Source organism: Cucurbita pepo, chromosome 6, assembly GCF_057944985.1.
Source record: "Cucurbita pepo subsp. pepo isolate OVF chromosome 6, ASM5794498v1, whole genome shotgun sequence".
NCBI lineage: Eukaryota > Viridiplantae > Streptophyta > Magnoliopsida > Cucurbitales > Cucurbitaceae > Cucurbita > Cucurbita pepo.
Window position 1 is genome coordinate 7,714,757 of NC_141803.1, and position 24,801 is coordinate 7,739,557.

At 36.1% G+C, this 24,801-nt stretch overlaps 4 non-coding genes across 4 annotated transcripts; all 4 read right to left on the reverse strand.

The window, feature by feature from the left end:
- Positions 1-3,836: 3,836 nt before the first annotated feature.
- On the reverse strand, positions 3,837-3,941 carry LOC111797752 (U6 spliceosomal RNA). Its single transcript, XR_002815578.1, has one exon. It is a non-coding gene; the product is annotated as a U6 spliceosomal RNA (small nuclear RNA).
- Positions 3,942-5,598: 1,657 nt separating this feature from the next.
- On the reverse strand, positions 5,599-5,704 carry LOC111797770 (U6 spliceosomal RNA). The gene has a single exon (XR_002815596.1). It is a non-coding gene; the product is annotated as a U6 spliceosomal RNA (small nuclear RNA).
- Positions 5,705-6,682: 978 nt separating this feature from the next.
- LOC111797784 (U6 spliceosomal RNA) lies at positions 6,683-6,787 on the reverse strand. The gene has a single exon (XR_002815609.1). It is a non-coding gene; the product is annotated as a U6 spliceosomal RNA (small nuclear RNA).
- A 2,517-nt stretch (positions 6,788-9,304) lies between these two features.
- On the reverse strand, positions 9,305-9,407 carry LOC111797773 (U6 spliceosomal RNA). Its single transcript, XR_002815599.1, has one exon. It is a non-coding gene; the product is annotated as a U6 spliceosomal RNA (small nuclear RNA).
- Positions 9,408-24,801: the final 15,394 nt, after the last annotated feature.

Consider the following 24,801-nt stretch of genomic DNA (forward strand, 5'->3'; position numbering starts at 1 on the left):
CATAAGCACGCACCCTAAGTCCTTACATGAGGCATCTCTATACGTTACAAGGTTGTCTAGCCCATCTTGAATTGATGCAGTCACCAACCTTTGCTTAAGTTCCTGGAAACTCTGTTCGCCTGCTGGTATTCGTGTAGGCGCTACAGAGATCCTGGAAATATCACGTACGAGTCTTTCGAAAGGTTTCAAGAAACTTCGTACCTTAGTGACTGTGGTTAGTTTTGGTCACCTCATAGCTACTTCAATCTTAGCGGTGTCTACAATGAATTCTCCGCTTGACACCACATAACTTCGGATGGCATCTCAGATAGCCAACACTAGCACTTAGGAGATCTTAGCGCATGATTGATATGTTCATAACACCACCAAAACCTTCCTCAAGTGTTCATTGTCATATCGTCAAAGACGACTACAATGATGATAGCAAGAGAATCTTATGAACCTTCGATTTTTGTAACCTTACACTTTCACAAGGCATTGGTCGGGTCGAAAGGGCTTATCAGTAAACTCACCTTCCTCATGACTCTGGAAGGCAGTCCTCGACATGTCCCTCTCTTTGATCCTCATAGGAGGTATCCTTACCTTGTTGAGACCCTTATGATCCTTACTGCTTCACCAAAAATGGTCTCGTAATTGCATCTCATTTGGTTAACACAGGTCTTTCCTCATACGAGACGCCCCGTAACATAGTTTGCTTAAGTATTAATACTCATTTGAGCTACGTACGGGCTCTTTTGGCAATAAGGAATCCTTGCATGAGTCCTTTGCGTTCACCTAGGCTAACTCATGCAGTATCTTTATGACTGAGCTAGTCATGATGATTTCTCATTACTGGTTTTTTTTTTTTCAATCATGTGAACCTTTCAAGTTCTTGTACCATATTCTAGGGAACTCTCTGAAGACTCTTGTTTGGTAGCTAGCCTCCCTCAGACTTTGAGGATGCTATGTCAGTGTATTCTCTAAGACGTATCATGTCTCTGCTAGTCTTTCCTGATTACAAGTCACCATCTCACTACCCTCTGGTGGTCTTTAGCATCCCGTTGTCTAGGAGTTCTACCTCTGTCTGAGCATGCTTTACAAGTATGGCATCACACTCATGCGTGTAGCTAAAATCCTACTCTTTGTCATCCGGGTGACCTATACGAGGGTAGGTTCTTACTAACACACATCTAGATTTTCTCTCTCCAGATGGCGATAACGTGACCATAGCTTGACCTCTTTTCCTGCTGTTCTCAACCTCGAGGTTCTCCAGACTACCTTGACGGTTCTACGTCCTTTACTTTGTGAGCATGCCTATCCTGACCAAAGGATAGATTAGAACTCTTTCTTTATTATTATTACTATTATTATTTATATATATATATATATATATATATATATATATATATATATATATATATATTTGGTTCTAATGGTTACGTGCTGCATTTAGACTTTGTCCTTCAATTGGTTGATCCTTCAATAGGAATATTCTGCACTCCATATCTCTTGAGTGACATTAAGCGTACATCATGCTTTTGGAAGTCCATAACTAAAACTTAGCTCGTGAAGATTCCAACCGACCTTGAAGCCATGTCCTCCATAGCTTTACTCTCAAAGTTGGTGAATCTTATTTCTCGACCTCCAACTTAACCAAACTCACTTATGAAATTGGGTTGCTTGAGGGGTGCATAACTCCTATAGTGGTTACCCTTGTCTGTAAGAACTTTGTCTGGGTCTACTATGTGGTCTGCCCTAAGGCATATTCTATATTGTCTAGGCCTACAATGTGGTCACAAAGGAGGCATATTTGACATCTAGAATTATGGTCATGGGAGGCTGAGCCATAGGTATACCATCTCTTACTAGACCTTAGAAGGTCTCATATACATTTCTATGGGTTGGACGTCACGCACTTTGCGAAGTCACCCCTTTGTCTTCCTAAGGCCAGTAAGTTCTAACGTGAACCCTCTCGGCCTCCTCACAATAACTCAAATCTAACATGGACAGTAATAGAGTGAACATTCATTATTAAACACTCGAAAGCGTAATCATAGTTACCACTTTCCCAAGACAAACATCAATTTTTTACAGCCTTGCAACCAATCTTATCCTACTAAGCAGGGTTAGAATGCATACTTGGTCGCGGCGAGGCGTGTCGTCGAGCTGAGTCACAGAGGTGTACGACTCTCTATCCTAGAAAAAATCTACAGAATCTAAAACCTGACTGCTCTGATACCAATCTGTCACGATTCGGTTTTTCGAAGCCTCGAAAATCGGGTCGTGACAATAGTAGTCTGAGACTGGAGGCCACCCTTAGATGAGAATAGAGATAGGTCCCTAGAGCATGATTGCATGTGTTTGCATTTGCATGGCCCCATGGAGTGGGGCCATTTACGGAGTATTTTTCGAAATACTCAGGCCATGTGCCACATCATTTTTCAGGTAAAGGCAAGGCACACATGTACGAAGAACGACGACATCGCGAGCAGAGACTGTGGCACGTGCATAAGGTATATTCATATTTAAATTCCTAGTCTTAGGTTAGAATAGATTGTTTTTCATTTCATGGTTTTAAATTATTTTGTATTTGTTTTTATTTTCTCTAAATTTCACTCTTTCGTATTTAAACACATCAGACCATCCGTATTTTCTAGAGAAGATGATGTTTTAAATGTTTTCACATTTATTTTATGGATGATGTTTTCTTTTAAGAGTTATATTTTCGCATTAAAAATGAGCATGAGACTTTAGTAGCGACTTATGTAAAAATTTAGGGTCGTTACACAAGGCCTATGACATGTAAGAGAACCACTAGAAACACATCAAACTGCTAGAAAACATTGTTAGACTTAAGTAAGGTCTATGACATGAACCACTAGAAACTTTGAGACCTTTCTAGAAGCTCAGATAGTTAAACTAGACTCGAACTTCCTATAATCTAGATGGGATGATATTCTACAAGTGGGTGACTTACTGAGATCTTTTATTTTGTTTTTAATTTAATTATTTAAATTTTATTATATTTTTATTTTCTTGTTCTTGTTGTATTTTTTTTTTACTTTGAATCTTTTGGTGGCAATCTAAATTTTGAAGTCTTCAAAATTGGGTAATCAAAAAGTGAAAGGTTGAAAACAATGGTAGGCAATTTGAAATAAAAATATTCATTAACAGAAAATTATGAATTAATTGTTTAAAAAATGTATTACATTAAAAATTATAAGCTAAAGTATTCAACATATTAACATATTATTTAAAATGAATACGAGCATAACTCAATAAATAAAACATCTATTATTATTCAAAATATCTATTTGTTCAAATTTCAACAAACTCGAGAGGTAAAAAAGACTTTTGTAATGTAATGAATCGAAAAATTAAAAAAAAAAAAAAAAAAAAAAACTCAGTCCACACAGAACCACGCCCTACGCCACTCTCCAAACGCCAATCTTCAGTTAGACGATCTTCATCCTTCAGCCCAAGCCTCTTAGACTATCTGCAACGAAGATACAAAAAGAAATTTGAGAGAGAACGAGAAAACCGAAGAAAAATAATATTAAAATTTTCAAAAAGTGGTAATTACCTTATTTATAAAGTTTAAAAGAATCACGAAATTGTCATGGATGACCAAGTTAAATCCTCCATATTTCTACTTACATGTAATGTAAAGTTGTATTCCCTTAGGTGAATATCTGCACACCCTTTACTGGGATCTGGGATCTATCATTTTAAGTCGTATTCCCTTAAAACTTTCAAAAACATGTCTCAAGTTGTACATAATATCAGAGCAAAGTTTTGATCTTGGGACCTGTGGGTTATGGACCCACCACGCTTCCGCTGTACCACTCTAATTTATAAAATATTTGGACCATTTTTCGATTTGTGTGTGTCATCCTTCCACAAGGGTCATGCTAATCTTCTCTGTATCGTTCCAATTTTTACCCGTTTTAACCTCTATTCGATTGTTTTTCTCCGATTTCGATATTGACCTTATTATGATTTGAATTAGGTTGTACAAGAAAATTTTTAGAAAATTTGAAGCTCCTAACACAAGAAAAAAGCTTGCTCAGCAAGGCACGCGTCATCCATATTTAGTCATTATGACTTTTCTCAAGTAATGTTTGTGTAAGGACATAATAGCATGCGAGCAAATCTTGGTTGAAAATGCTATATATGTTAAGGAGAATTAACAAAATACCCTATGATGATAGTTTATGATGCATACCGATTTTTATGTTTTCCATTGTGCTAGGATGGAGGATAAGATATTATGATATGTGGTCTGGGTGACTAATGGGTGTTATTTCCCCGTTCAGCTTGTTTGAATGTTTAGATTATGATTTCCTTGCTAGTTGATAGGAACATCTCCCTAATAAGCATGTATGAATGAATCGATTATGTTTTTCGTGCTTTACGTGATTGATAGAAATATCTCCCTAACAAAGTATGCATGAGTGAACCAAGCTAAAATTATCTCACTAGAGCTAGAGCAGTTTACATGTAGACCTATGCCAGTACATTTCTAATAGAGCGAACACCCTAAGATTATGAGTAACGATCATATGTCTAGACTTACGTGCACCCAGAGATTGGATTTAACCCCCAAGGAGCTAACCCCAAGCATCATAAAAAGTGCTAGATGAGGACTAAATCACCTAGATTACCCTAAGGACCTAATAAGCCTCCATGATATCTAAGAAAGCTTAACAAGCTTAACAATAGTATGAACAATCATCATCATAAAGCATGCTCAATATGAAAAACATCATCATATTATTAGGGAAATGTCATGAAACATCATACTCATCAATAATAAGCCATCAAGGGCATCAAACATAATATGTACGTCATGCATTGAAACATAAATCACGTACATATAACATGCATCACAGCTCAAGCATCATACTCATACATCATCATAAACATCATACATCATCATGCTCATACATCATCATGCTCATAAATAAAACTATAACCCAAACAATTGTAGTTTATCCTATAGTAAGGCCACCTACTTGATTGGCTTTAGCCAAAGTACTCCCTAACTAGATAAACATAAGCTCCCGTTCCTTGAGAGTTGTTCCCAACGTTGCCGGGTTTTGTTTCCTATCACACCATTCACCACCTTTCATTAGTATTTCACAATTAAATTAATAATAATTTAATAAACGTGAAATATGGCTCTAAAGTGGCCTCAATTACCTTAATCATGGCCAAAAACGGGTCCAGGAGAGTCAAAATGGTGGAAACCGTGCCGAAAACTGGTGAGCCAAGCCAAAACAGTCCTAGAGCTGCCAGAGCGTCGCTGTAAGTCGATTATGCCGAGTCGAGCTGAAGTACTCCCTAATAACTAGCTAAACGTAAGCTCCCGTTCCATGATAGCTGCTTCCAACGTTGCTGGAGTCTTGTTTCCTACTCTAAAATGGCCTCAATTACCTTAATTGAGGCCGGAAACGGTTCGGCTCAAAAGATCGTTGTGTTTAATACATGCATGTGACGTCAACAATGTAGGTAACAAAAGTAGGGGCATTACACAATTGATATCAGAGCCAAGTTTCAATCTTGGGACCTGTGAGTTATGGGCCCACCACGCTTCCGCTGCACCACTTTGATTTATAAAAATATTTGGACTATTTCTTTATTGGTGTGCGTCATCCTTCTATAAGGGCCATGCTAATCACCTTTGTATCGTTCCAATTTTTACATGTTTTGACCTCTATTCGATTGTTCTTCTCCGATTTCAATGTTAACCTCATTATGATTTGAATTAGGTTATACTAGAGAAATTTTAGAAAATTTGAAGCTCCTAACACAAGGAAAAGCTAGCTCGGCAAGGCATGCGTCATCCATATAAATAATCATTCTTACTTTTCTCAAGTAATGCTTGCACAAGGACATACTAGCATGCGAGCATATCTTGCCTTATGTGGTAGATTATGCATGTTTAGGACCCCTAGAAATGCTTTTTGGATGAAAATATTATATATGTTAAGGAAAATTAACGAAATACCCCTAGGATCTCAACTTTCTACCCTCTAAAAATCATGTTTTTTCTCTTGATCATTGAGCACTTCCACTCAATTTCTTCAGGAATCGTGTAGTTCTACACACCATGGATTGTTTAGTACTGATCTCAATTCATTTGGCTTATTAACGAGCAAGATATAAGAGGTTAAAGTGACTTTACCTCGATTTTCAACTTCAATTTGTTCTCGAATTAGGACCCTATTCTTATCTTTTTCACAAGTTCTTCACAAGTTTGTTCCTTAATTTGCCTTAAAGCTAATGGTATGAGATCAATGCTATGACTTAAGTTATGGGTTTCAAAACTTACAAATTTATCGAACGTCAACCTTTTGGTTCTTGGATGTAGCACGTGACTTGAATATCTGCACACCTTCAAGGCTCCTTCTAATCGGGGGCTAGCGGACACCCGAAACTGCACACCTTCAGGGCTCCTTCTAATCGGGCTAGCGGACACCCGAAAGGAGTAGGGACCATCGTTATGATGATTATTGTACCCTTATGTACTTCTTCTCATCATAAGGGGTATATACCCAAGGTACCCTTCATATCATATGATTATATATCATAACTTTCAAAACATTTCTTGAGGTTGTGCATCATATCAGAGCCAAGTTTCGATCTTGGGACCTGTGGGTTATGGGCCCACCACGCTTCCGCTGCGCCACTCTAATTTATAAAATATTTGGACCATTTTTCGATTTGTGTGTGTCATCCTTCCACAAGGGCCATGCTAATCTTCTCTGTATCGTTCCAATTTTTACCCGTTTTAACCTTTATTCGATTGTTTTCCCTCGATTTTGATGTTGACCTTATTATGATTTGAATTAAGTTATACTAGAGAAATTTGAGAAAATTTGAAGCTCCTAGCACAAGAAAAAACTTGCTGAGCAAGGCATGTGTCATCCATATAAATAGTCATTCTGACTTTTCTCAAGTAATGCATGCGTAAGAACATAAAAGCATGCGAGCATATCTTGCCTTAGATGTTAGAATATGCATGTTAAGGACTTTAGAAGGGCTATTTTGATTAAAATGCTATATATGTTAAGGAAAATTAACAGAATACCTCTAGGATGAGAACTTATGATGCATACCGATTTTCAGTTTACTGTTGTGCTAGAATGGAGGATAAGATATTATGATAGGTGGTCTGGGTGACTAATGAGTGTTATTTCCCCGTTGAGTTTGCTTAAATGTTTACATTATGATTTCCTTACTGGTTGATAGGAATATATCCCTAATAAGCATGCATGAATGAGTAGATTATGTTTTTCGTGCTTAAGGTTATTGATAGAAATATCTCCCTAACAAAGTATGCACGAGTGATCTAAGCCAAGATGAGTGCATTAGAGCTATAGCGATTTATATGTGGACCTAGGTCAGTACATTTCTAATAGATCGAGCACTCTAGGATTACGAGTAGCAATCATACATCTAGACTTGAGTGCACCCAGAGATTGAGTTAGCCCCCAAAGAGCTAACTCCAAGCATCATAAAAAATGTGAGATGAGGACTAAATCACCTAGATGCCTCTAAGGACCTAATAAGCGTCCATGACATCTAAGAATGATTAAGAAAGCTTAACAATCTGAACAATAGTATGAACAATCATCATCATATAGCATGCTCAATATGGAAAACATCGTCATATTAAGGAAATGTCATAATAGTATGAACAATCATCATCATATAGCATGCTCAATATGGAAAACATCATCATATTAAGCAAATGTCATGAGACATCATACTCATAAATAATAAGCCATCAAGGGCATCAAACATAATATGTACGTCATGCATCGAAACATAAATCACGTACATATAACATGCATCACAGCTCAAGCATCATACTCATACATCATCATGCTCATAGATAAAACTGTAAAGCAAACAATTGTAGTATATCCTATGGTAAGGTCACTTACTTGGTTAGCCTTAGCCGAAGTACTCCCTAACTAGCTAAATGTAAGCTCCCGTTCCTTGAGAGTTGTTCCCAATGTTGCCGGAGTTTTGTTTCCTATCACTCCATTCACCACCTTTCATTAGTATTTTACAATTAAATTAATAATAATTTAATAAATGTGAAATACGGCTCTAAAATGGTCTAAATTACCTTAATCGGGACCGAAAACAGGTCTGAGAGGTTGAAATGGTGGAAACTGGGCCGAAACTAGTGAGCTGAGCTGAAACAATCGTAGAGCTGCCAGAGCGTCGTTGTAAGCTGTTTATGCCGAGTCGAGCTGAAGTACATCCTAACTAGCAAAACGTAAGCTCCCATTCCTTGATAGCTACTTCCAACGTTGCTGGGGTTTTGTTTCCTATCACACTATTCGCCACTTTTCATTAGTATTTCACAATTAAATTAAAATAATTTAATAAATGTGAAATACGACTCTAAAATGACCTCAATACCTTCATTGGGGCCGAAAACGGGTCTGAGAGGGTCGAAAACTAGTGAGCGGAGCTGTAGAGCTGCCAGATTCATGTCACGGTCCAGCTTAAAAGATTGTTGTGTTTAATACATGCAGCCACGTCGCTCAAGCACTATGGGTTACAATACGATTCATGTCACGGTTTGGCAACAGAGTGAGCCACCGCTCAAGCACTATGGGTTACAGTCCGATTCATGTCACGGTTCGGCAACAGAGTGAGCCACCGCTCAAGCACTATGGGTTACAGTCCGATTCATGCCACGGTTCGGCTTAAAAGATTGTTGTGTTTAATACATGCATGTGATGTCACGATTCAGTAACAGAGTGAGCTACTGCTCAAGCACTATGGGTTACAGTCCGATTCATGTCACGGTTCGGCAACAGAGTGAGCCACCGCTCAAGCACTATGGGTTACAGTCTGATTCATGCCACGGTTCGGCTTAAAAGATTGTTGTTTTTAATACATGCATGTGATGTCACGATTCAGTAACAGAGTGAGCCACCGCTCAAGCACTATGGGTTACAGTCCGATTCATGTCACGGTTCGGCAACAGAGTGAGCCACCGCTCAAGCACTATGGGTTACAGTCCGATTCATGCCACGGCTCGGCTTAAAAGATTGTTGTGTTTAATACATGCATGTGCTGATGTCAGTAATGTAGGTAACAAAATTAGGGGCCAATTCATGTCACGGTTCGGAAACAGAGTGAGCCACTGCTCAAGCACTATGGGATACAGTCCGATTCATTCCACAGTTCGGCTTAAAAGATTGTTGTGTTTAATACATGCATGTGCTGACATCAGTAATGTAGTTAACAAAATTAGGGGCATTACAGCACGCTTCTACTGCACCATTCTGGTTTATAAAAAAATTTGGACCATTTCTCAATTGGTGTGCATCCCTCTACAGGGGCCATGCTAATCACCTCTGTATCGGTCCAATGTTTACATGTTTTGACCTCTATTCGATTGTTCTTCTTTGATTTCAATGTTAACCTCATTATGATTTGAATTAAGTTATACTAGAGAAATTTTAGAAAATTTGGAGCTCCTAGAAGAAGGAAAAGCTAGCTGGGAAAGGCATGCGTTATCCATATAAATAATCATTCTTACTTTTCTCAAGTAATGCTTGCACAAGGACATACTTGAGAGCGGCTATGAGTCGGTAGTTAATTATCTTAGTTTGAAATGAAATATGAAAGGTAGTTTACTGTTCCTCATGTAGGTTATTGCTTGAATAAGGTGATAACTATTCAAAAGTAGAGTTATACCAGACCTTTTTGAAGTTAACTTTGTACTCATACTCACCATTTTCTTATTAATTACTCAATTTATTCTAATTAGTAAGCATGAAATTGTTCATTATGGTTCAATGTGAAAAAAATATCAATTTGCATAAATCTAGTCTAATTGTACACTTAATTGAGTATTTTCAGAACATTTATGTTAAACCATGATGTTGTAACAAATCTAGTAACAAACCTACCGACGATGACCATGTACAAATTGCTAACACTAATGTTGAAGCAATTCAAAAAGATGGAAATTATAATTCAAATCATCAAACCATATGGGTCATTGACTACCCAATTAGGAACGTCCTAGGTGGACGACTTATCCTTTCTCAGCCTTAAATGGGAAGAAACAAACAGTATAAAAAGGAAATGTCACCTAAAAAGAAGAGGAGACCACCAAAGGGGGGAAAACGGAAAAGGTGCAATAAAGAAGAAGACTAGATGAGTACCTGAAGTTAATGTTTTGACCTCTATTGATGTTCAATTAGCTTAGGTGACCAATATTTTACAAAATCTAACATTGGGACAAGGTTCAATAACTAATGCACTAGTCGAAACTGCTGCTGTAATGACTCAATAACAACTGAATCTTGTGTATATTGTGGAGAAGAACACACTTTTGATCAATGACCATGTAATCCGACTTCAATTTTTCATGTGGGGAATCAAGCTAGCAACCAGAAAAATAATCCATTCTCAAACACTTATAATCTGGGGGTGGAGAAACCAACCAAACTTTTTATGGAAGAGACAAAGCTCGTACAATCAACAAATACCACCAAAGGCAAATTACCATCGGACTACAAAATCAAATCACATATGGTCGCAAGCCAATGTCCAAGGAAAAGGAACTAACCAAGCTAACACATGGAACATCTCTGAGAGCCTAATAAAGGAATATATGGAGATAAAAAAAAATGATGTTGTGATACATAGTAAGCAAGCATCCTTGCGAAATTTAGAAATTCAAATACGTCAATTAGCAACTGAGTTACGGAATAGATCTCTTGAAAAGCTGGCAACAGATACCGAAACACCAAAAAGAAAAAAGCAAGGAGCAATGTCAAGCAATAGAATCGAGAAGCACGAAAGAAATACTCAGTAGGGGAGGTGAAATAAAAGAACATAGTGATAGTCACTCCGAAGAAGCAGCTGATATATAGCAGAGAAAGGAGGAAACTACTAAACATAAGGATCAAAACAAAAATTATGCTAAAACAGTACAGTCTCCTAAAACGCAAACGATAGTCAACAATGAAGAAGAGAGTAGAACGTACATACCAACACCTTCTTTTCCACAAAGAATAAAAAGAAAAAGGAAGTCAATTTTCATATGAACATACCACGAGTGGAAGCTTTAAATAAAATGCCAAATTACATTAAATTCTTGTAGGATGTGCTCAGTAATAGGAGGAAGCTTGAAGAATTTAAGGTGGTGGCACTAAATGAAAAGTGTATTGCAATTTTGAAAAATAAAATCCCACTAAAGAAAAAAGACTCGCGCTTGTTCACTATTCTTGTATATCTATTTGAGAAAAGAAGTTAGGTCGAACATTATGTGACTTGGGGCAAGCATCAACTTAATACTTCTGTCTATTTACAAGAAGTTAGGGATTAGTGAAGCTAGACCAACTACCGTCACCATCTAACTAGCCGATAGGTCCATCACTTATCCCTGAGGAAAGATGGAAGACATTTTAATTCAAGTGGATAAATTCATATTTCCCAAAAATTTTATTGTTCTAGACTACGGAGCTAACTGTGATGTACCAATTATCTTGGGAAGACCATTTTCGAAAACCAGAAGAACATTGGCAGATGTACATAAGAGAACTATAATTTTGAGAATGAATGATCAATAAATAGAATTCAATGTCAATGACACTCTCAAATGTCCAGCACATGCTCTAAATAGTTGGAAACTAACATGAACCAGACAACAACCGGACTTATTGCATTAAATAACAAGCAAAATGGTACAAACTCATTAGAATTTTTAAATCACTAGAATTAGAGGAGAAAAAAAATTATCAATGAAGTTATCATTTAAGAACACATCCTTAAACTACATCTTAGAAGCATAACTCTTTGATATATGGAGGATAAACTTCACAAAATTATTTTCACCGGTATTGAGAGTTTCTAATAATGGATAACTAAAAAAAATGAAAAGAGAAAGAGGGAGCCCTTTGTAAAAAAATATAAAACTTCAAGTAAACCAGTGTTTCTTTGGTGGTATTAGATAGTTGATTTTAATTTTTTTATAGAGGGATTTTATTATAACTGCCCTTTGTGATTTATTGATTAGAATATTTTACCTATACATTATTTTCATGTTATCACTTATGCAGAAATAAACATTGAAAACATCATCGTAAAACATTTCCATGAATTTACATGTTGAAAACGACTTTGAAGCAACATAATGAAAGTTAAAAAAAAAAAAAAAGTGAAAATTAAAATTGAAAAATTCTCTATACTAACCTATGATCTAGGAATTTAATTACAACTATTGTATGCATGTGTCATAGTCTTTACTTGCGATGTCGTCCTTAGTTGTACACGGGTGTCTTGCCTTTACCTAAAATGGAAGTAGCACATGACTTGTTTACCTAAATTGGAAGCAGCACATGACTTGAGTATTTTAAGAAATACTCAGTAAGTGACCCCCTATCGGAGTTAAATGCGATCACGTACAGTTTCATGAGTGGGACCTATCATAACTGTCAATTTTCCTACGGTGGCTATCCTAAATGGGCAATTTGGATATGTACTTAATTTTCCTACACACGGTCCACACGAGCGCGTATGGACCTACAAGTTGGTTTGCAAATCTCCTAGACCTCTTTCTGGTCGGCAAGCCCAGCCCTCTTCGAGCTTGTCTTTGACACTCGTGTCGTTTCAAACTCTCGAATCTTACGTATGCCTCGACTTAACTTGAGTGCATACTCTTGGTGTTTTGGATGATAGACTATCCTCCTCGGTTATATTATGACACTTCTCAATCTTGACCCTCTCATGGTCGAATGGGCGCCACTGGAGGAGCGCTCCTTGATTGTCTTGCGTGTGGGGGTCACAACTTAATTTCTCTTAGTGTGGTTGTGACACTCTTCCCCACTTAACTTAGTTATCATCTTCCATAAATTTCTTGGTGTCACAAATGTATCGTTGATTGTGACACCAAACAACAACTGCCTATGACTTCGCCTTTTCAAGCAAAATAAATAAATTACCTATTCTTGCACCCTCCTCAAGTTAGAATAGTAACTACCTGTTCATTGCTTCTATTGGCCACAACAGTAGACTATCTACTCATATAGGCTCCTTGGGCTAGAAAAGTATAAGGCCATGGTTCCCCACTAGGCATAACGAGAGCTATCTCAATAGTGTATCTTTTATGACTCTTGGAGTCCCTTATGGGTGATAACTAATTCCTATGTACCAAGTAAACCCTAACCCATGTTGATTAATTTATGAACAGGGGTCATGCCCAAACGTTCCTATAAGGTACCTAATCATCCCAAAAAGTTCGTGTGACTCAATAGCTAGGTTCTAAGATCAAATTATTGTAAGACAATAGCTCATGATCTAAAATGGTCATAGCTCATAATCTAGGCCACATAACGATCGCCCAAATACTAATTGGGAACATACGAGTTTCCAAATTCTCAAACATGAATTTAACATTATACATAGGCATAAATCATGCCTACTCAACATACTCAAATAAAGAAAAATGACTCAACATACTCAAATAAAGAAAAATAAATCAATAAAGTAAGCTTAAGTACTCGTGAGATAATAAAACTACTTGTATTCACAATTCATGCAAGCGAATACTGAAAAACTGAAAAGTTTTAGGTTTTGGAGGCTTATCTTTCATAATGAGGTCAATTAGGCTTCTAAATATGAATGTTAATCATTTGCCAAAGATTCTAATCAACTCCTACAAGTATTTTTTTTAAACTTTCTCGAATTAGTTACTTACTAAGTTGGTTGTATTTGGGTCATTCAGACTTTCTCAAGGTTGAAATTCCTTCAAACTTCTTAAGTCAGCGGCAAATAGTGCCTATTTTCTAGAAAAATAATTTTTTTTTTTGAGAAACGGTTTAAAAGTATTTGAACTTATTCAAAAATGTGAGCAAAGGTTTGTCTATATAGTGATTTACTTGTTCGGTCGTGTTCGTGATCGCTTTTTGCTACATTCCCTAAGTTGTTTGCTCATCAATTTTCTTGGGTAGGTATAAATTGAGTATATTTTCTCCGGAGTCAAATCAAAACTTAATGTGAACCTGGTATAAAAATGGTTAAACTAATCTATATATTACTCAATAGGTAAAAAACCTAAAGAGGATGACATGGAAAGCTCTAGAGCGCCACATCATCAGATGCAGAAGCACGTAAGAATCTCAACTTTCTACCCTCTAAAAATCATGTTTTTTTTTCTCTTGATCAGCGAGCGTCCACTCGATTTCTTCAGGAATCGTGTAGTTCTACACACCATAAATTGTTTAGGACTGATCTCAATTTATTTGGCTTATTAACGAGCAAGATATAAGAGGCCAAAGTGAGGTACCTGAGAATGAACTTACCTAGATTATCAACTTCAATTTGTTCTCGAATTAGGAGAATATTCTTATTTTTTTCACAACTTCTTCACAAGTTTTGTAACGCCCCTAATTTTCTAAACCTAATTAGTGACGTCACCCATGCATACATAATTCATTACGCGGAAGCTCATCATAAATAATCTTGAAAAAACACAACAAAGTCTCTTATAAAGATTCATAAATCCAAAACAAACCTATCTCCCAAAATAAAACCTTCAATAACTGAATTAAAAAATAAATCTAAATAAAACAATATTCAATGCTTTAACTTAAAACAGTTAAACTCCTAAAAATCTCCCCTCTCCAATTTTCATGGTGTCCTCAGCTCCACCGTTAACCGTACATTGGCGTCTTGGCTTTACCTGAAAAATGTAGGTAGCACGTGGCTTGAGTATTTTATGAAATACTCAGTAACATAGCCTTGGACGCTTTTCTATTCTGGGTAGGGTTGGGTGTGTGGTAATTCTTCACACACGGCCCATGTACGCGTACATGGACCCACTAGGCGGGCTCGTATACATACCCCCTGGGCCTGCCTTGGTCGGGCACAACGTGTTACACGTCGTCGGACACCACAAAATAGAAAAGGGCCCGCATGATATCATGACGAACATAAATATCGTAATTCATTCTTTCGTATCATAAAGGGGAAGAATCCCGATGCACGTGACATACATATATGCATGAGGTCTCTTAACATATTTAACATGGCATTACATAAGCAGTGATAACATCGCATATACGTTTCTTACATTACATGGCATCTCACTTGACTTATATTACATGGCATATAACATAACATGAAAGTACATTCCAGTTGCATAGACATCTCATGACATGACTCGATAATACTACGTGTATCCATGGCATCGATCAACATTTTCATTACATATATCACGAACATCTCATTCATAACTTCACATAACATAAACAAATAGTCAACATAACCCATTACGTTTCATAGCATAAACAGACACATAATTCATACATCATATAGTCATATCACATAATAAAACGTAGTGCATGCAGGGGCCACAGGGCACGCACCATCATATAACACGTAGTAAACTAACTCCAACAGTAAGGTCACTTACCTCATGGTCTTAGTCAAAGTCACTCACAACAAGCTAATCCCAACGGTTAGATATGTCCTATAATAACGACATAAAAACTTAGGAACCTTTCATAACATACCCTGGCTAAATCTCATGTTATTTATCAAAATAAACTCTCAACCCAATCTGTCTTTAATGGTTAGGAACCATACGACCTCAGATTGTAAAAATAAGGGCAGAAACGGCTTCGGAAGGGCCAAAAACCTTGAAATCGATATATTATAGTGATACCGAGCCGCCAAGCCGAGCTGCCGAGCCGACCAACTAAGCCGCCAAGTCGAGCCGCGGGATTTGATGGAGCTGAGCCGCCGTACACGTCAAGCCGAGCCGAGAGCACGCGTGCGGAGCCGAGACCAAGACTGTAGTGCACGTCCGTGTTGGGTCGAAATGCACCAGGCTCGCATTCGCCCGTGGGCTAGTTCAGATGCTGAAACCCAACCCAACTCTACGTCTTCTTCGCCCGAACCCTCACAAAAACCCTAATCTGATGTGTCGCCGCTGCCAACGACACAATCCCTTTCGTTTTCGACCACGGTACGTGGCGTCCTCCTCCTTCGCTTCCGGCAGTTTGCCTTCTTCGACACAGCGATTCCGACGTCGATGCTAACTTCCACTCGACTCTTCCTCCAACACAACAACACAATCGATTTCGAGAACTCGCCGAACAAGAAAACTACCCAGCGAACCAACCCTCACGTTTTCCTGGCTAACACTTGACTCTCCCGTACTCTCAGATACCTGAAAAACATAAACAAGTTTAGAGAGCAAAAGTCATTTTTCAAGGAAGGAGAAAAGTTGAATATAGGAATATAAAAGATTTTCATAACATTTTCATTAAGGTAATAACTTCTTGTTGAAACTAGTCTTTAGGACGAGAATAAATGCATAACATAATATCTTGTGATTTATAAAAATAAAAATAAAATCTTAACCAAATAAGGCAGAAATGGAAAATCATTACAGGTTTGTTTCTTAATTTTCCCTAAAGTTAATGGTTTAAGATCAATGCTATGCCTCAGAGTAGAGAACAAATTTAGTGGTTTAAGTTATGAATTTCAAAATTTACAAATTCACCAAAATTCAACCTTTTGGTTCTTGGATTTCAAGGACTTTTGGCTTTTGGTTTCTTCGCCAAAGTTGCCCCTCTCCTTGCCACCAAGTTTAACAAAAAAATTTTAAAAGATGATATTCATTGTGGAGGAGTAATTTTTCGATTTTTCAAAAACTTAGGTTCAAACTTGCCTAAAGAAATTGAGAGTCTTCCTTTACTGATTATTCTTTGAACTTTTCTCGGAAAACTTCTTATTTAAACTCCAGAAACTTTTGGGATAGATTTTACATTCTAATTCTTATGGAATAAAAAATAATCAATTCAAAATTTCTAACCGAGGGGCTTGAATGACAAAACTCTATCCTCGTATTAGCTCTTTCCTCGTAGTCTAAAGAGACCAAAAGTAGCCTTTGAAATTTCTATAAAGGAAGATTTTTGAAGAAAATCGAGAAGGCTTACCCAAAAAGTTTCCTTGAATTACTCTCGATTCTTTGCCTAATTTTAAAAAGGGCGAAAGTAGTGATGTAAGTTAATATCATAACGAGCTTATGAATCATGCATACATAATTTTTATTAGATCTTTCATACTTAACATTAGCTTACACAACATGGTGTATGGAGGTTTATGCATCAAAGATTATCAACATCATATTATTCTATAACATGAAATAATCACATTATAGCACAACTTATAAATATGGCATAACACAACATAGCATGACATTGTACAACATAGCCTAGCATAACAATTATAATTATGATGTGTGTAGGGGGCAGGGGGCACGAGGCACATGTAATCGTACATCATACAATTAGCTCAACCAACCCAAAAGTCGAGCCACTTAACTAAGTAGCTTAAGCCGAACTTGCCAATTAAACCATGGAGCTAGTCCAAATCCATCCTTTGAAATTCAAGTTGGCCTATGAGAATGCACGACACCGGATTAGAACACATTGAGTGGTTTAATTTACCTAATGCCCACAATTAAACCTATAATTTATCTTGTAATTCTGTAAATTGACCGAAAAGTGACTATACTCATCTCAGTTTCTTCTAGAAATTCTAAAATCGGCTTCTGGAAGAGGAAAAAATAGAGCAACCCAAGCCATTTAAACCATTTGAAGTCGCAGAGCCGAATTAAGCAGTCATTGAGGAGGAGCGCGGGTCACAACATCAGGTCGAGTCAAGCGTGCAGGTTCAAACACGGTTCAGGAGGTCTTATAAAATAGGGCAACTATACATCCAAACTCACCTCGAAATGAAATATGTACTCAAGGGATACGATTTTAGATCTTAGAAAATATCAAACAATTGCTCTTTTTCTTTTCTTTTCTTTTTTTTAATTTTAAAAGCTCCATTAATAAAATAGTTTAATAATGTTTTCAACTTTAAATATCTTCTATACATATTCTATTTATTTAAAACATAAGTTAACATATATAAATGTATTTAAAGCCCCCCACAATTACAAACTATATTAAAAAAATAAAAAAATAAAAAAATAAATCTTATTATTATTTAAAAAATCGATCAATTTTTAAACTCTTACGAATAATTGAACTCGGAAAAACAATTATTTATGCATTTATTATATATAAATAAAAAATTAGAGAGATTTATTTTTAGTACCATGATTAAAACTACCTCCTTTAATGATTCTTTCAAGTGGGTTTGGTGTAATAGATTCTTCATAAATGGAAAGGGTGAGAGGGTTTTTTTTTCCTTGAGAGTTCAATTGTTTGGGATGTAAATTCTTTTTAACTCGAATAATTCATGTTAATGATTGTAACGACCCAGTAGCAAATATTACTCTTACGACTTATCTTCAACGCTTTAAACGTGTTTGTTAGGGGAAGGTTTCCACACCTTTATAAAGGGTGTTTTGTTCTCCTCCCCAACCAATGTGCGACATCACAATCCACCCCCCTTTGGGGCCCAGCTTCCTCGCTGGCACACCGCCTCGTGCCTATCCCCCTTCGGGGAACAACCTCCTTGCTGGCATATCGCCCGGTGTCTGGCTCTGATACCATTTAGTAACGACCCAAGCCCACCACTAGTAGATATTGTCCTCAGCTTCTTCTCAAGACTTTAAAACGCGTCTATTGGGGGAAGGTTTCCACACCTGTGTTTTTTTCTCCTCTGGGACATCACAAAAGCTGAACTAGACCCAACCCAACTATATAGTTTTGGGTTATATTGATTTAAGTTCGAATTTTTTTTTTAAAAAAAATTGTTTCTAATAAAAACAAAATTTTAGTTAGTAAAATATTTGTGTAGCTATAAGGCCTAAAAACTTAAATTTCCATGTAGGAGACCATGTATTTCTAAAGATAGCACCCATGAGAGGGATGTTGGGATTTTGGTAAGAAAGGGAAGCTAAGCCCCAAGTTCATCCATCCTTTTGAGATACTAGAAAGAATAGGACTAATGGCCTACAGACTCGCACTCCAACAAAATTTATCTATCGTACACAATATATTTCATGTGTTCATGTTAAGAAAGTATATATCACCTCACTCACGTAATAGCACATGATACACTTCCGTTCAGAGAATACTTAGAATATAAAGAAGAATCGGTACAAATACGGGACAGGAAAATCAAAGAATCAATAACAGGTAATGATTTTGTAAAACTTTTGGATTATTAAGAAAAAAAAAATATTTTCAAAAGGTGGCAAATTACCTAGTTTAAAAGAATTATGAAATTGTCATTGCTCACCAAATTAGATCCTCCGTAGTACCTTTATGCACATAATCTACAGTCTCTTGAAATCCAGCGGTTGGGTCTCTCTCTAAATTGGATATGATCTAGAACGTTTACAGATCATCACATCTAACGACTGAAATTCAAAACTAAATTCGATAAAGCTCTGATCGGCACATGATTTCTTAACGAAAAGTTCAAAAGGATCAACTGTGAGATCATGGCAGTTCTAGATGTTTCAAAGATAGTGGATCCATTCTCTTAAGTTATGAGCAATGTCCGTTCATTTGGAGAAAGAAGCAAGCAACAAAGGGCCTTCAATCACAAGTGATAAGCTTTTCATTTTTTGGGTTTTGGGTTTTGGGTTTTGAGTTCTCATGTTCCTTCCGAGCTACCGTCCATCATTTCCCTCCAAATTTATTTCTATACCTTTCAAATAAGATTAACCTCAATTTTGGTGTAGGAAAGAAGGGAAAAAATGCCCCAAACCTATTTCCAAAATTTGGTCCTCCATTGAAGGAATCCAAAGAAGCTTAAAATTTTAATTCGATGTTACGAGTGAATTCATCGTGTGAGACCTATCCCAATCGATTTATACCCCTTCAAGAAACATTTTCATAGAAGAACTTGAAGGGTAATAACTCCAAGAGTGTGCCCAATTATAGAAATTCAATATCAGGCAAGTTTTGGGAGTAAAACTCAAACTCTTGTTTCTAGCCCATTTTATTTAAAATTGAGGTTTCCGTTAGACTTAGGGAACTAAATAGAGCATATCAGATGAAGTGATTGAGGGATAATTCGTCTGAGATCAAGCTATCCAGGAGGATCAAACTCTACGTTTTGGGTTCAGTTGCAAACCGAAGGTTGGAATCCAATATTGGCCATGCTTACATAAAGTTGTATTCCCAAATTAATTCATTTAGTTTGAGAGGAGTTAAAGGAAGATTTCAACATACAACAATAATCCTACCCAATATCAAGTCCCTCTCGGTATGCTTTAGCAAAAAATTGAGTATTCAGCCGAATTTGGAAGCTGATAATTTATGATACAGTCCACGAACAGGGGAGATATAAGTCTGTAACTCTTTATTGAGACTCTATCTTTGTGTTTCAGAAAAAAATTGAGGAAAAAATGTAAGGACCCTAGATTTCTACTAACCTAAAGTCGTTAGCGTATACATAATGTAACTTCTTATGTAGAAATAATCAATTAAATCATCTCCATAAAAGAACATTGTTTAAGAAAATATCTTTAAAACAATACAAACGAAATATTAAATAAACCAACGTAAATATTAAATATAACCACGTCCTATACTAACCTAAAGTCTAAGAAATTTAAATACATTTATCCTATGCATGTGTCATGGTCTCGTCGTCAACCGTGCAAGGTGTCTTGCATTTACCTGAAATATAGAAATAACACATACTTGAATATTTTAAGAAAGACCCAATGACCCCACTATTGGAGTTAGGAAATGAGAAGACAGTATTCTCTTAGATGATTATTCTAAGCCGGTTGTTGAATGTGTATTTACTATTTTACACATGACCTATAAGTGCGAATATGTACCCACCAGTCGGTTTGCACACCTTCTGGGCCTCCTTCTAGTCGAGCTAGCTGTTGGGTTTTATGTCCTAAAACTCATAGTTTGTAAACAAAAACATATTCTATTTTCAATAAAGTTATTATTGCTATTTATTCAGTAAAGATTGTTATTGAATAAAGTGAACTTTACGATCATTAAATCTAAATTCTATAAACTAAGAACACTCTGGCTATAGTATGATTACTTGAACTATATGTAGAGACGTAAGAGTGGATCAAGTTCAAGTATATAGTCAAAATGATCTATAGTATAAGGATAAGACTGAGTACCTTATTCTGGGACACTATGGATGTGGCCCACTTTTGTATATGATATAAACAATGTGATCACTAAATTGTACATGTGGAGACATGTGAGTGGGGGCGACCTATACAATGAGTATTGCATAAGATCGGACCATGAAGAAAACCACTCTCACTTTATAATGTCGTTTACTGTTGAGACTGATTTTCTTTTCATTCGATAACCTAGGTAACTCGGTTTTAATCCTGAGCTAACCATGAACTCCTGTTTATTCAGAATTATCCTTAGATTTGCATGGGTGAGAGTGGCTCTAGTTCGCCGACTCAATAGGCCTCCCATTTCAGGGGTAAGACTAGGTGAATGGCTGGGGACGTGGGGTGCAAGATGGAATTCACTCCTACCCACTTTTAGGGATAGAAGAGAGGTAGTTCCCTTAAGCATTGACTCCAGGTCTTGAACAAGGGGCCCCACCCTCTCATTGGCTTGAGAGGGATTCGGTTTACTGGTTGGACCACAAACCAATTGTTCATTAGAGGATCAGTGAGACATAAGGAACAAGAAGTAACTTTAGGGGTAAAACGGTAAATTGACCCAGCTCTAGTTACGAACAACCTGTGAAGGATCGACTTACTAATCATGGTTATATCAAATGGACAGAAATATATCTATAGTGAGGGGAGTGCAACTACTAGGCTACAGTGGAGTGTCCTAGTAGTTAACGAATGTTGGTTAACCAGGTTAATGAGTTTAACCGGTTAATCTTGGATCGTTGGAGCCCATGATCTATAGGTCCATTAGGTTCCTCTTCTAGCTCATATCGAACTAAACCATAGAACAGTGTGACGAGTGAGTTCGAAGTGTTCTAATTCAAATTAGGGAATATGCTCTACATATATATGATATATTTAACCGCATTTTTGTTTTATTTACGAATTAAACAAAAAGAGAGAATTTGAGATGTTTAAATAAGATTAAATATCTTAATCAATTATGTGTCGGAATTGATTGGGATTGACATTTGAATTAATATTAAATATTAATTAAATAGTTTAATTAATCATTTAATGTTACTTTAATTTGAAATTAATTATTCAAATTAATTGTTGAATTAAAATGAAGAAAGTCAAAATGTTGACTTATTTAATGGAAAAATACATGTTAGTGGAATTTTGAGGTGTCAAAATTTTGTTTAACTAAACTTGCATGCTTGCCAAATAAACCCACAAGTTTGAGTGGAATTTTAAGTGTCAAAATTTGTTGAACTCAAATTTGCATGAACATGCAAACATGACTCTTTAAATAGAGTGATCATGGTACATTGAAGGTCTTCCTCTTCTTGGTGAAAAACCTTGAGCAAAAAAAAAAAAAACATCTCACAAACACTCTCTTCATATATACACAATCCCGTTCTAAGGCCGGAGGATAGTGGAGAAGACACTAGTGGTGGTTCGAAACCGGTTCGTGAGGAAAAAGGAGTTTGAACTACAAAAGGTTAGTATCTAAACTCATTAAGTTTTAATACTTATGAACATGCTAGTTATTTACTATAATTGATGTTCTAAAAGTGCCTAAGATCCAAATTGTTTCTGCATGTGTTATATCAACACCATCAATTGGTATCAGAGCAAGTTTTAGGCACTTTATTTACATTAATTTGATCATGGTGGGTACCACATTTCAGGAATGAAATTTGTGATTGCTAAAGTGGATAGTTTTGGTTTTGGCATTTTTTTTTATGCTTCCATTTGATACAATTATTGTAATAAGCCTAATGTGTATGAGCTTTAATGAATGAAGAAAGATCTGTAATATTTATGGAGTCATTAGAGTCCATTTTAGGTTGTAATTGGTCCAAAATGGAAGAGATAGCAAGCTGAACCGAAGAAGATGGAAGAGGCGGTTCGGGTGTTTTTTGTGCCGTTGGGGTCCAATTCAACGTTTTTAAGGGTTGGTTCGCCCAGTTCATGATCCTCGGGAGCGGCTCAAGTTATTTTTAATTATTAATGTAATAATTTAGTTAATTGCTTGCTTTAAAATGCCAAAACCAACCCACTTTAGTGTGTTTAATTAATTATGCATTATGAATGTATGTTTTAATTAAATAGAAAATTTATATGCATAAAGTATGTCATATAGATTTAAAATCCCACCATAGGCTAAGTATGTTTCATGCATTCCAAGTATGTTATAAGTGTTATAATGTATAGTATGCATGTTTAGGGTTCCATGAGTGATAGATATAAATTGTTATATTATTGCATGGAATGGATGATTATATAATTGGTATATAAAGTATGTTAGATGCATGTTATAGGTTATTTTCAACGTCATAAAACGAGATAGATGTTAAAATCTATAATAAAGATAAGTGCATGCTCACTTAGGGTTGAGAACCGAACACGATCAATTTTAATAGTTAAAATAGGTCGATGTCTTACAAAATTGCGGTTACGAGAAAGCTCACCTGGCACGATCTTGTCTAAGGCTGGAGGTACTTAAGTTGACGGTTTACGGAACACCTACTACCTGGAGATCGGACCAGTACTTGAGCTTAGTTAGCCCAGTTTTATGAGCATGCTTAAGTGATGTAAAATTTAGAAAAATCACATAGACTTAATTATATTTAATTAGCCGGAATATACTTAAGTAATGAGTATACCCAACCATCTAAAATGTTGGCTTTTTGGCCCTTGATCTCACTCTAATTAATTTCAATCAATTAATTGATGTTTTGATGATAACAAACCTACTTTTAATTATTAACTATTTTCAGTATTTTGAATTGTCCACAGTATAAGGTCGGGAATAACGATTTCAACGACTTTTCAATTACTCAAATCAGAGCTAAAACGAAGAAATTACAATCGAGACAACATAACCGACGTGATGATGTGTCAGCAAAATCAAAATGATGGACAAATCAAAATTATCAAAGTATGACATTTATAATTTTGGGAGAGTAACCATTAAGTTTTTTTCTTATTATTATATTTTTAAATAAAATTATTTTTACAAAATATAAATTTGAATCTCACTGTTACTCACATCGATTTTTATTATTACTATATTATATTATTATATTATTATATTTTAAAATTTTGGTAGTTACTCACCTAGTATTTATTATTATTATATTATTATATTTATAATAAATTTTGAATTTCATTTGATCGTTACTCACCTAACTTTTTATTATTATTATATTATATTATTATTATATTAAAATTTTGAAATAAATGAATTTAAGAAAATTTTCTTATTTATTTACTCTTAATCTCCACCTTCCATTATTCCTAACACAATCCAATGGTTAATATTCAATCCTACATTTTGCCACTTTTCTCCCCTGTATAAACTCATTTTCCCCATATTTTAAAAAAACACAATTTACATACATTCTCCAATCCTCATCTGTTCAAAGTCTCCATGGTTTGTTGCTCTCTCCAAGCTTACAAGTTTATTTCTCTTCATCTTATTCTTGAGAGGGATTGTTATTGTATTGTGAGGAAATAGTTGTGAGTATCCCAAATTGTAAATCTACTCTTTCAGAGAGTTGTGGTGTGTTAATATGAAACTCAAATACTTGTATCGGTTTGATCCTGCACCGTGGAAAGGATTGAGTTTTCTCTTGAACTCGTAAAAAGAGCGGTGTAGCGGTTTGGCTCTGACTCGTGGAAAGAGTCGAGAAAATTCTTTATTCAAATTCTCAAGAGGCGCTTGGGGAGTGGAGTAG